Source organism: Saccopteryx bilineata, chromosome 1, assembly GCF_036850765.1.
Source record: "Saccopteryx bilineata isolate mSacBil1 chromosome 1, mSacBil1_pri_phased_curated, whole genome shotgun sequence".
NCBI classification, from domain to species: Eukaryota; Metazoa; Chordata; class Mammalia; order Chiroptera; family Emballonuridae; genus Saccopteryx; species Saccopteryx bilineata.
In genome coordinates this window covers 327572187-327586504 of record NC_089490.1, presented here as the reverse complement: position 1 = coordinate 327586504, position 14318 = coordinate 327572187, and the positions used below count along the sequence as shown (strand labels likewise).

The following is a 14318-nucleotide window of genomic DNA, read 5'->3' as shown; positions in this document are numbered from 1 at the left end:
TCAGACAACCTTGAAACGTGGTTTTTAGTAAGGAAGGGCAAGAAAAATAATATGCTTCTATGGAATGTCTTTTCTGAGAGTAAAAATGCAAAGAAATATACAGTTCATGAATATGTGTCTATTGTGAGATGGTAGGTTACAAGGTTCATAATGATTACTTTTGTTTTCTTCCGGGCACTCGGGTTATACGTATTAGACTCCAAGTCGGTGTTAGCTGGATTGGATTGAAAAATGTTTCCCCCTCTTCCCTGTTGTGGTTAGATACAGGAAGGAGAAAAATGAATCTCAACTCAATTACAATTAGTTCTTATCTGGAAGGAGCTTGAGCACTGTGAGCCTGTGCCCACATATTTCTAACAACAAAATGTATAACTTTAGACATCTGACAAATGGCAAAGCCAGTCTAGAATGCATAGAAGGAAGCACCATCTATGAGGTTGCCAGTTGGTAAGACAAATCTATCTGAATCATTTGTCTCTATAGTTCAACTTATTATGTCATCCATGATGGGGTCACTTGTTCCCAGATGAATATAATGCACTGGACTCTGTGGTTGCCTAATAAATGGCATCACCTGGAGATGTTTGCATTTACAAAGGCCAGACCCAGCATATGAGGCTGAAATCAGCACGCTGACCAGTTTACATTTGACACTTCACACTGCTTACCACTTCTCACAGGTGGTTAGCCATGAGGTCTGACAGCAGATTAAAAAAACAAGCCAATGGAAAGAACAGCTGCTGGAAGCAATAAGTAAGCCCAGAGGTGGACTCATGATTAGGGGTGATAGGTGAATCTTTGAGAAGGGCATTGCCCTTGACTGCCACAACCAAGGTTTGGAGTAAAAGTTTAAAACCACAAAGAATTATAAGCAAAGAAAAAGCATTGTTTCCACTGCTTTTCTGTTCTCTTCTTGATTGTCATACATTTTAATGGCATCCAGATGTTCCATTATTTTAGCTACCAACTTGGGAAATTGCATTATAGTTACTTTCAAAGTTGTCAGAACACTAAGCTCAACCATGACAGTTTATAACCCGTTTTTTCTAAAGTACTTAATTTTTTTTTCTTATAACCCCGATGGGCTGGCATTTAAATAAAGAAAGTTGGGATTCTGAAATTCAATTGCTTTTCTATATGCAAAGTTATTCTTTGGCTCATACACATGCATATTGGTTCTTCTATACCCATCTTGGGTCTACCATACTTTAACTTTTCCTCTATTTAGGTCTAGATTTGTTAAAAAAGGAAATTTGCTTCATGTTTTAACTACTTTAACTTTGAATATTTGCACTTTTTAATTTTAGACTAAGATATAAGTTCTTTTGACATTCAAATGTATGCAATTTTTTTCAGAAAATTGAAGGCTAGTTGAAAAAAAAATAATAGTAATCAATTTTGAAAGCACATTCCAGCCCAGTTGAATAAAACACATAATGGTATGTATGTATGTATGTATGTATGTATGTACAAGTGATTTATTTAAGATTTCCCAGGAAACTCCATTCATAATTTCCACTTGCAAGGGGATGAAGTTCTTCACTTTAATGCCCATATACAGCATTCTTATGGTAATTTTGAAATGGGGAAACTTGACCACATTCATAAATGGTAACTGTAGAAAATCGGCCACTTTTAAATCAAACAATAGCATAGAGAGCCTTAAGAATACTTTTGAAAAGAGGAAACTATTTCTAAGTCTAGTTATAGTGTCTATTCCTAAAGTCAATGAATGGGAGAATTCTTGTAAGACTATTGCTATTGCTTTTTTTGTACAGGCTGCTTATATTATCTGTCTGTACAGTACTTAGCACCCTGTTGAACTCAATAAATATGCAGTGGTGATAATATTATTGCTCAGAATTCATTTAGCACTTTCACATCTTTTGAGTGTCACAATGTTCTGCTTACAAGGTGCAGGGAATTTTAATTTAATACTTATTCTGAGACTTAAAGCTTGGAAGTGTAATGACCCATGTAAGATAATCCTTCACTCCAGCAGGACATTTTTGGAGCAAAGCCATGGGGTTCTCCAAGAATTCATTTAAAAACAGAGAAACTTTATTTCCTACATTGAAATTAAGGGGCTCAGTGTACTGTTTTTTGGTTTTTTTTAATCTCTGTCCTCCAAACCACCCACATCATAATCCCCACCTAACACACCAAAAGGGAGGCCCTGGCTGAATTGCTCAGTTGGTTGCAGTGTCATCCCTATAGGCCAAGGTTGCGAGTTCATTCCCCAGTTGGAGAGCATACAGAAATCAACCAGTTAGTGCATATTTAAGAGGAATAACGAATTGGTCCCTCACCCCTTTCCTCTTTGTCTAAAACCAATCAATACAAATAAAAGAGAGAGAGAGAGAGAAAGAGAGAAATAGAGAAAAGCTCAATCAACTCTGTCCATGGTAGAGGCTAAAATAGAAATCAGACAGAGTTGGAACAAGTTTTCTGACTTTGTTTATTTTATTTTTTTTTACTTTGTTTATTTTAAATCAGTAAAAACCAAATTTGTCCTTCAGCCTAATTCAGCTATCACTGGACTTTGGAATACCATATATGTCAGTTTGCATATATATTTCTTCCATGAAATTTAATTTTCTTTTTGGTTTAATGAAAACTATCTGGCCCTGGCTGGTGGCTCAGTGGATAGAGCGTCATCCCAATATATGGACGCCCCCAGTTCAATTCCCAGTGAAGGCCCACAGGAGACACCACCATCTGCTTATCCTCCCTTCCCTCTTTGCCTCCCATAGCCAGTGGCTCAGTTGGTTCGAGTGTAGCCCCAGACACTGAAGATAGTTCCACTGGAGCACATCTGCCTCAAACGCTGAGGATAGCTCTACCAATCATTGGTGCTAGATGGGGTTGCCAGGTAGATCCCAGCGGGGCACATGTGGGAGTCTGTCTATCTCCCCTCCTCTCACCTAAAAACAAAACAAACAATCTACAGAGTAATATCCTTGATACCTGACATATCACCTTGTATCCTAAATGCATTCTGGAACTATTTAGTTGAATGAATCATGAAGGGAAATTCCTAACTGTTCTAAAAACCATGGCCTTGATTATCTTATTGCTTTTATAAAAGGAGAAAATTGTTGGGGTTACCTGACAGAATCCTTAAATTTGGGGCAACTCATTTAGGATTTATAGGGCAGTGAGCCTACTTTTAAAAAATCTAGTATATCAATAAATGTAATAAAATCTTCTGGGAATATTTAAATTGATATTAAAACTATGTAAATTATTAGTTGGGAGAATATGCAAATATTCAGTATGATATTTGGTTAACAGCCCATGGTTAATACAATAAATAACTATAGCTATGTGTTCACACACATACATACATACACATGTGTACTTCCAACACATAAAACATGGTGATTACACTCAGAGTTACCCTAAAACAGTTGGGGGTCACCAAAATAACATAAATGATGTAATGATTAACTGTAGGACAGTATGTAATAAAATGATGAGTCCAATTGTGAGAAACTGGTGTCCAATTGTGAGAAACATCTTGTACATCCTATGAGAGTTAACAGACTTATTGGGGGGACTTCATGGAAGATGAGAGACTTGACCTGGGCCTTGGATACGAAGAGGAGTCTTGCGAAGAAGAGAACGTGTATGATGCGAGTATGGAGGGGTGGACACGGCACCTTTGTGAGACTGTGACTAGAGTAGCCTAACTGCCAAGGGAAATAGGATCTGGAGATCGGGGCGGGGCATCGCTGGAGAGACTGAGGAGGTAGTTTTGACTGGAAACATGAGGAAATCCAGAGCAATGAAAGGTTTTAAAGCAGAATGGTGATATGATGGGAGTTATGTATACTACCAAGTGAAAGGGGACTGTAGAGTAGGAAAGGGACTAAAGAGCAAGCCAGCCAGTTAGTTAGAAGGAGGCAGATCCAGCTATACGGGGATTGCTACCCAGGCGCCCACAGGTGGGCGTATCAGTAAAATGAAAGAGACATGGGAAAATGGACACAACTTGGGGACTGGGCGAAGGGAGGAACAAGGGTGGTTATTTCCCATGGCTGTCAGAAGCTAATATTTGGTAGCAGACCTATGAAGCCCGTGCATGTGTGCTTGGCTTTATCTGTGATTCTTCCCTTTTAGATGAGGTGATGTGGTCATCATACCAGCTGCTGCCTGTTTAATTAGCCCTTCTCACTCACCATCAGAATATCATCTCAGGATTGGTTTGCTCTTGTCTTGTGCAATAAATAAATAATAAATAAATAAATAAATAAATAAAGGATTTTAGAGCATTTTCTGAAAAAAAAATATAGAAAGGTAATTTTTCTTCTTTTCTGTTGTAAATTGACATGTATTTTAGTTTTACTCATTTCCATAAAGTTCTTGACTCTGCATTGTGCAATCATTCTGGCAATTGTAGTGTTTCCAACACAGGTGAGTTTGACTTAGAGTCTGTGTACTTTAATTTTCTTCTTCACTGAATGCGTACTTGCGATTTGACCATGAGGAACAGGTGTTTCACTGACTAGGGCCTCTTTGTCTGATGAATCCATCATCCTAACTGAATCACAGTTGTGTATAGTTGGACTCTAGAGAGAGATCCGTTGCTGGAAAGGAGGGAGGTTTCCCTTTTATATCTGTAGTGATGGTGAAATGTTCTAAAGTAAAATAGAAACTCATGGAACATTTGCACAACTGGAAGAAACCTGTTGTTACAGCCAGGAAAGAGCCTGGGCTCAGGCTGACCAGGGTTTGAATCAAGAGTCTGCCATTTCTTTTCTGAAAGATCTAGAGCAAATTCATAATCTGATATTTTTCAATATCCTCAGCTGTTAAGTGGGGATCATAATAGCACCTCATCGGGTGCTTATAAGTGCTGTGTAAAGGACACATGTAGCGAGACTAGCAGATTGTCTTGCAATCAGCAATATATCAACTATTGTCAATTTCTTTCTCCTTCAAGGTAAACACTGTGCATGTTTCATTGTCCCTAGTACCAAACAAAGTCTTAACATAGTCAGTGAATATTTTGCTCAATGGATGCAAAATCCAAAGTGCATTTTAAGGACTAGAGAAAGTGACAAAATCCATAGTTAAATAGACCTGTTTGCCTTCCATTGGGGGAACCTATTCAGCACTTCAGCTAATACACATCCATGCTAACATGCAAGTGTGTACACTGTACTTGTACTTCCAGAGGTGAACCGTTTTATACCATCTCATAGGCCTTTCAGGTGGCTCAGATGACTCACCGCCCTACAGATCAGGTGGCTAGTTATGTTATTAGAATGTGGAATTATCTGGAATGGCTTATTCACCCACTTGACAACAGACCTTTGCTTGATACTGCTGTGTTCAAAATTACTGAAAAGTATGAACGGTAGATGATGTATAAACATAAATGGAAGATTCAGCTAGATACTCCAGATGGATTGTAAAAATGACCACAAAGTTTGCAGCTTCTCTCACCAAGAGGTAGAGCCTTGGCTTGGTGACTTGCTGTGACCAGTAGCATCCAGCAGAAGTAATGTGAATGCATGCAATTTCTGTGGCTAAGCCCCAGAAGACCTTGCTTCCCTCCTTACTGTGCTTCTACTGAGACTTTGCCTTGTTTCCATGATGTAGTCACCCCCAGAGGCGAGTTGGACCTTATATCCAAGTGTTGGTTTGAATGTCTAGACATGATACCACACATTCACTAAGAGGTTGTGAAGGGTTTATTACTCAAATAATACAATTTCTGGAGAGAGCAGATTTAAACTCTCGATCTGGTCCAGGCCCAGCTTGAAAAGTAGGGAGAGGAGACTGGCTTGGGTTTATAAGTACTTGGGGCTAGGGCTGAAGTGAGTTTTCCAGCTGGTGCTAACATGGTTTGCACTTCTTTCCAGCATGAAAGGTGGGAGTACCTGAGCTTTCTTACCTGCTTGTGCAGATGTATGGCAAAGGGAGAACAGAGTGTAGTGGGCACTGGAAGCTGTCAACGGTCAGAAAAATGGAGTCGGACTCTATTACTCTTTATTGTAAGTGTCTTCATAGCACTTAGCACCTGAAATTATCTTTTCAACAATTTTTAGTTATTTATTGTTTCTCTATCATCTCCAGATTATATAAACTGAGTAATGGTTTCCAGTCTCCAACTTAGTACTTGACACACAGTAGGTGCTCAGTAAACTTTGTGTATGACTGAACTTCTACAAGTGAACATTAGTCTGTCTGAGCTTAGTCCTGATGCTTAGTGACCCATCAGAGAACAGGTGCACTGCAGATAATTCTAATGATCTTAGGTTTGAGTAACTTGCTCTGCATCTCCTATAAGTTGATATCCCCAAAAGAATGGCTGGGAAATGTCAGCCTTTGGTACTTCTCTATGCTTTGAGCCGTATCTTTGTATCAAGTGACATTGCCAGAACACCATGTATCTAGATCAAGTCACTCTGCCTTCACATGGAAATATTTTTGAGTTTTATTGATGTTGTTATACTACACAGCCGTGTCCACCTGTCTCTAAATATTTTTTAAAAGTGCTGCTCAGAACACTGTCCTCTAGGTTATTCACTGTTTCCTGAAAAAGAGACATGCAGCAGGCTCTCAGAGTTCAGAGCTGGGGCTACTGGGAATTTCCTCCTTTATTAGATGAAGAACTTAACCATCTATTATATAGCAAACTGTTGTGCCAAACACTAGTTAGCTTCCCATATCCTAGATTTTCTCATATTATCCCTACCACGCTCCCAGCTCTTGACTTTTTCATATATATACATATAAAATTATATATATAATTTTAATGATATATGTGTACATATGCACTTTTCCTAGTAAGTCTCCTCAAACTTTTCATGGAAGTAAGTATGATATTAATAATTAATAAATGGATCTGACTCCTGAGACACTGTGAAAAGTCTGAGTAAGACAGCTTTCCATAGTTTTTCTTCTGTTTAAGAGAAACATGGCGCTTGGGAAAAGCTGAGAGGAATACTATGGGGTTACTCCATCAGAAGTAGAGTGTTATTCACCCTTATGTCTCCCTGATCACCTTTTAAGTTTTCAGTAAATATTTGTTGCATTAGTCTCCCTTGAGGATTTTTTAAAATTATCTATGAGCTTAATTAATATTACTTATGACCAGAACTTGTAAAATATAAGTATGTGGAATTTGAAACCCACTTTCCAGAGATATTTCAGGGTGTATCATTTAAGTAGAATAAGAGGTTAACATAATGCCTAAATCCTAGGCTGTAAAAATTGTGGAATATTTACTGATTGATCTCCAGTAGCGCTTTGATATCTCTGAAACTATGGGATTGATTATCTTCTATCTAAAGCCTAATACACTGAAAATCAAAGAAGCCACTGCTAATATAATTGCTTTAACCTATAATTGGAAATGCTTTAAAATGTAATCAAATTAACCTTTTTTTTTTTTAAGAAATAGGTGGGTATACTACATAAGGTGAGCAGTAGAGTTAGTTTCTATAAAATGGATCTTTTCTCCCATCATTTATTTGCCATACAACTAGAGATACAATTTCATTAAAAACATGTTTTGCCCTGGCTGGTTCTCTCAATCGTAGAGCATCTGCTGGGCTTGTGGGTGTCCTGTGTTGATTCTCAGTCAGGGCACACAGGAGAAGTGACCATCTGTTTCTCCACCCTTTCCCCTCCCCCTCTCTAGGGCTCTCCCTCTCTTCCCCACTGAAGCCATGGCTTAATTGGTTCCAGTGCACCCACCCATGCTGAGGATGGCTCCCTGGAGCCTGCACCATAAACCCTAAAATTAGCTGGATTGCAAGAAAGCCCCAACACCTGATGGATCCAGGTCTGGGTGTGCATGCGGGAATCCATCTCGCTATTTCTCCTCCTCTCATTTGGAAAAGAATAAAAAATTAAAAAGAAAACATGTCTCGAGATACTGAACTGTGAAGCATCTGGTAAGGAAGGACTTTTAATCTGACAGTGTTGCGCACTGGGTGAGAACGTGGTAAATGCATTTCCTAATACTTTTAGCAGTCTGCAACATATCCTAACTCCATTGATTTGTCCCATTGGCTTTATCACCATTTCTAGAGTCCATGTTCCAGCTTCTGGAACTTAACACTCCTCCATATTGTTAACAGTAATTTTAATTTTAAGTATCTTAATAGCTATCAAATTTTGCTTAAGTTTTTTTTTTTGCATTTAAAAAATGAATTATTATTAAACTACACCAGGACTTCAAAATCAAAATAGCTCCTTTAATGCAAATAGTATTTAAACTCAGCATTTGTTGTCCTCTTAGGATATCTGTGTGATAGTCCAGGACTGTGAATGCCATTTTTAGTAACAAGGCAACCTGTAATATGGGTTAATTGGACAAATATGGGAAATATAGTATTACAAATTAAATGGGATAGTAAAGGTCTTATCAGCCATCATTAAAAGAAAAATATGGAGGCCCTGGCTGGTTGGCTCAGTGGTAGAGCATTGGCCTGGCATGCAGGAGTCCTGGGTTCGATTCCCGGCCAGGGCACACAGGAGAAGCGCCCATCTGCTTCTCCACCCCTCCCCCTCTCCTTCCTCTCTGTCTCTCTCTTCCCCTCCCACAGCCAAGGCTCCATTGGAGCAAAGTTGGCCCGGGCGCTGAGGATGGCTCTGTGGCCTCTGCCTCAGGCGCCAGAATGGCTCTGGTTGCAACAGAGCGACACCCCAGATGGGCAGAGCATCGCCCAGTGAGCATGCCAGGTGGATCCTGGCGCATGTGGGAGTCTGTCTGACTGCCTCCCCGTTTCCAACTTCAGAAAAATACACACAAAAAAAGAAAAAAAATATGGAGTAAAAAGCTGTGTCCCTGTTGGGGTGATGAAAATGTTTGAAAATTAGATTTTGGTTATTGTGCAACTCTAGCAATATACTAAAAAAACATTAAGACTTCTTTGGAAAGAGGGATGGAAGAAGAAAGCCCGAGTGCTGAGGAGCAATCTCCAGAGAACCCCCGCCTCGCAGTTAGAGAGGATGCTTAAGTGCCCTCTCCCGGCACCCCGTAGAGCCCCTCCAGGGCCCAGCTTTAGGAGATTACTTTCCAGGGAAGTGAGTGCCTCCAGGAGACAAGGTGGCAGAGCCTTGCACTTCTAGCAGTCCCATTCCGTGTTTCCAGAATTCCTCTTCGGGGACCCAAACTCTGTGTGTGCCCGTGTGTGAGTGTACTCTAAAAGTACACCCCACGAGTCTCTGCCTCTGCTTCCTTTTCTGTCACTTCCTCCTTGCTTTGTGGACCTGAAGAGTCCTTGAGCCAAAATCATTCGGTGGGCACTTACAGCACTGGAGAAATGGGTTCCAGGAGGGTGCTGCAAGGAGAGAGAGGGAGACTATGGCAGCGGCAGCTGGAGGATGAAGAAGGAACAGGTGCTGCACTGTCAGATCCCTTTATGTTACACACTGATCCACTCTTACCATCAAGAGTGCCATTCTTCTGCTTTCTCAGAATGAGAAGGATTATTTTCTCAATGATGGAACTCTGGTGTTTTAAGGAAGAGAAGATCCTCCAACATGTTCTCAGCCAGACAGTGAAGATGAAGTAGAAGAAATGCAGTGGTTAGACCACGAGAGCACAGTCACACTTAACAACACTGAAACTTTCTGAGCTCCCCACAACAGTCCAAGAAGCTATCAATTCCCAGGGGAGCAGTGTATTTCCTTAGCTTAACTGAAGTACCCCAAAGGATGAGAACTGGATAGCAATGAGAAGGTCTCTGAAGTGTAAAACCCTCAGGGACATCTTTCTACTGTTCAAGAGTTCTGATTTCATCACTTGTGACTTCAGTCAGACATTGATCCATTGCACGGATGGTTCCCCAGATGTTTATGAGCTTGTTTTCTGAAAATGATATGAATTAATTACTGGGAGGGTTAGTTCTAATGTTTTATTAAGGAAAATACACTTATTGGTATTGCTCAAAGGGACTACACACAGTACTACAAGCATTTCTAAACAAAGGAAAGAGATTTTCAGATATATACAAGATTTCCTCAAACATACAGTATAAATTCTTTGATGAAGACTTTGTATTGTATATAGAGAGAGACAGTAGGGGGAATGTGTGGCTAATAGATTTTAATCCACTTGGTGAAGTTACAGATTCACTGCTATTTACTGGGAAGAATTGATATCTGAAAGAAAATTAAAAAGTGATTGTGGTAAAGTAGATGTTCTGGAGCAGGATTCTACAGCTTTCTGTTGCACAAACAGTGAAGTACAGCCCAGTCTCTAGCTGACTATGTAGACCTATCTACTGAGGAAGATGCTCACACACTCATCGATTTTCTTGAATCAGCAAGAGGATGACTGACTGGAGTGCTAGAGTTCAAGACGCAGTTAAGGAGGAAATCTCTGCTATTTCAGGAAGCTGTTTATGGTTCACAACTTCCTATTAACCCAGTTGGATGAGGGTGAGATGGACAATGTGGAGATCAATAGCTTTTAATATTCATATGTATTAACCTGGGGGGAAAAACAGAGGAACTTTGCTACTTGTAAAAATAACAAATAAATCTTAAACATAAAAAATATGGCATAAACATAAAAAAACCATGTAATGGCACACTTTAAACAGGTGAACTTTATGTTATATTAATTATAACTCAACAAAGCTGATTTTTTAAAAGCTCTGTCCTGGTGAAGGAATGAAATAATGGTATGATAGGCATATACTTCTAAAGGCATCAGTAATTCTAATAAACCTTCAGTTGAAACAAATAGTATATAATTGCAACATTAAAGGTATAAACATCAACTGTCCAAGGAATTTTTTGAAAGTTGGGTCTTGTCTGTGGCTATGGCTCCATCTTATGACATACAAATGTAGTATCCTTAATGTTCCTGTCAATGGCAGGTGTTTATTAAGTTCAGTTTTGGAAGGGACTGCTTCTGAAGAGCCAAAGTTATAAAACACAACTGTGTCAGTTACCTATTGCCATGTACCAATACTCTGTGGCTTAAAACACTCATTATTTTATTAAGTTCACAATATTGTGACTTGCTAGGTTCTTTCTGGCCTGGCTTGGCTGATCTCTGCTGGAATTTTTAAAGAGATTGTAGTCAGCTGATGAGCAGGTTGGTGGATCAATGATAGAACCACCCATATGTCTAGCAGTTGGCAGGCTGGGATCTAAGGTGCTTGGTTCTCCTCCACATGGCCTCTCATTTTCTAACTTGATCACATCGTGATCTTAGGATTTAAGGGTAGCAAAAGCAGAAACCAGGAAGCCTCTTGAGACTCAGAATTACTACTTACACAATATCACTTTCACTGCATTTTATTGCGCAAAGCAAGTCACCAAATTCCTAGGTTGCTACATCAGAGTTCTACAGACTGTCTATAAAGTCCAAGATCAGGGTGGCAGCATGGTTGGGATCAAGGGAGCTCCCTCTTCTGGGTTGCAGTTGCCAATTTCTCGTTGTATCCTCAGAAAGAAAAAAGATCCAACTAGCTCTCTGGTCCCTATTTATAAGGCCACTTATCCCATTTACTAGGGTTCCGTCCCCAGGACCTAATAACTTCCAAATATCATCATGCCCTACTCCCTAATATCATCATATTGAAGATTATATTTCAACATATGATTTGCGAGATGGGGGACACAATATTTCAGTCCAGAATATCAAGTCAGACCAGATTCAAAAAGTAGGGATATAGGGAGCCTAATCTCATTGCTACAGGGAGCTATGAGATTTTGTGCCCATTTTTGCAATCCACCACAATATACAATGTGAATCTATGATCCCATGCTCAGGCCAGCAATCCTGCATTCAAGCTGGTGAAACTGTGCTCAAGCCAGATGAGCCTGCACTCAAGCCAGTGACCTTAGGGTTTTGAACCTGGGTCCTCAGCATCCCAGGCTGACACTCTATCCATTGCCTGGTCAGGCAGAAGTCTAACATCTTAAAGTTATCTTAAATGACTCTTTACTCTATATAATCTGTTGCCTGAGAAACAGTTGAGATTTTTAAATAAAAGTACTAGGCAAGTTTCTTAGTAACATGTAAATTTAGGATTATAAAGAGATTTTATATTTTTCTTCAGAGCACAGATCTTTTATTTGTTATTCTGCTCAGGTTGATGCATTTATATATAGATCCCTTTCCACCATTTATGTCTGCTGAGTCGAGAGTGGAATAGTGGTAAAAGCTTTGCCAGGGTGCTACACTAGAAAAACTTGTCAGCTCTTTATTATTGCTCTACAAGTATCTAGTTAATATATATTTTTTAATTTCTAAAAATATATAATTTTTAAATTATTCACTTACCAAAATAACTCTATCTAGAGCTCTAATAATTTTACCAAATTTATTAAAAAACCAACTTTACAATCTATAGAACTTCACATTGGATAAAGTTGTTTTAACAGCTGTTAAAATTTCTTAGACGTTCTAGTTCAGGGTTTTTGTTTTTCTCTTCTGTATCCAGCATCCTAAGTATATTTAATCTTTTGAAAACTAAGGGTCACAGTTGGCATAATTTTTATCAATATGTTTAATGTTCAGAAATGTGTATTTTATAGTCAACAACCACAATGGAGGATGACAGTAGTTTCCCATATGTTTATCATACATATGAATTTGCTGAAAAGATCTAGGGCAAACAATAGGAAATTGTGGCTACTTGTTGTTATAAATACAAATCTTAGGCTGATACACCTTTTGACTCATTGGTAAAAGAATGATAAAATGCCTAAAATGTGAAATGACAGAAGATGGTAGACGTTGAGAAGCCCAGAACAACATCTTCACGTATGATATAATAAAATCTAATGAGTTGCCAGAAGCCAAATTAAGACTAAGTCATTCTGATTAAAAATACCAGAATGGTTCAACTCTAAAATAATAGAAAGTGACATTCAAAAACAACTAAAGAAATCTAGAATGTCTAAAATCATTTCCTCTCAAATGATAAGCTCATTTGTTATTATCAATACCTAGCAACTAAGATATATATAAATAGGACATGTCAAGCTGGTAGCAATGGGCAGCCAGATCCAACATGAAAAGTGAGAACAGTCCAATTCAGTAGAAAGGAAATAGGATGGAATTACCCAAAAGTTTAGGACACTAAGAAATTTACCTTCTTATTAAATCCATTCAGTAGAAGTCTAACACTCTCAATCTTAACTCTCAGTAAAACAAATGTTCGCTAAAATGCTACTCTTAAAACAAAATGGAAAAATAGTTCTCTCACACATCCCTATAATCTTTAAAAACTATTAAAACCACCTAATGTAAATGAATTTTTACTAAATTTAAAACAGTTACAAGAAAACAATGTTTTGGTAAATTTAACACATTGATTATTAAGCACATGTGCTTTGGCAAACCAGTCACTCTGTACATCGTTTGTTTCAGCATATTGATTTTTAGCAATTTATTGTTCTGATATCTGGTGCCCTCAGAGAAAGAACAAAGTGGATAATCAAAGACTCATTTAAATATATATATATATATATATATATATATATATATATATATATATATATATATATATTGAGTGCCTAAAGTCACTGGCTAGGAAATTGGGAATAAGTGGTGACTGAGACAAATATTGCCCCTAAATTTATGGGAGTTACAGTATATCAGGGAGCACAAACATTAAATAAAAATCAAACAAATAGTTATTTAGCTAGCATAGAAATAGTACTTTAAAAAAGAAAAAAGGCCAGGTGTAACACTGCTTTAAAAAGGGCATGATGTGAAATGAGAGAAGGACCTGGTAGCTGGAACTTTTTATGTTTCATTGCTTTGTAATTATAAAGTATGCAAAATAGAAAGAGCAGTTTCAGCCTGCCACAGCAGACTGGGAGGAGAGAGTTGAGTGCCACCCCATATCAGGTGTTGCAGGGGCAGGTGCGTGCACACCAAGGGCCACTTGGGCCCTGATGGAGGAGCAGGGGCTGACTTTCTTTCAAGTCTCTAGCATTCATCGTGTGTACGGCCCCTTCCTGTTGCTCTTGCATGCACTAGAGACGCTCTTTGTCTTAAAGCCACATTTTCACACATTTCTGGCCTCTGCCTCAGCTTTAGGCTCCTAGCTTCTCTCTGCCTGCCGCTTGTTCTGTCACTGTTCAGCATTGCCCCCACTGAGGCTGGTCTCCCCAGCTCCATTTCCTTCTCTTCTCTTTATCTTTGTTCCTGCAGTTCCCTGTCACCTGCTATACATCTCGAGGTCCATGGCCGTTGAGAAAGCTGGCATCACTCTGCTTCTTTCTGCACAGGGGCATTGAGCGCCTCAATGTCGTTAGCTGTTGTTGCCTTTGAGTGTTTTGATGTGGCTACATTGTTCCAGAGCTTTAACACCTAGGGGTTGTTTGTA

The 14318-nt window shown here is 39.0% G+C and overlaps 1 protein-coding gene and 1 pseudogene across 1 annotated transcript in view; both read left to right on the top strand.

Annotated features, from left to right (window-relative positions):
• FAT3 (FAT atypical cadherin 3) overlaps positions 1-14318 on the top strand; it is a 717392-nt gene that overhangs the window by 521548 nt on the left and 181526 nt on the right. The gene's annotated exons all lie outside the window — the stretch shown is intronic.
• LOC136320521 (translation initiation factor eIF2 assembly protein-like) lies at positions 9346-10304 on the top strand (annotated as a pseudogene).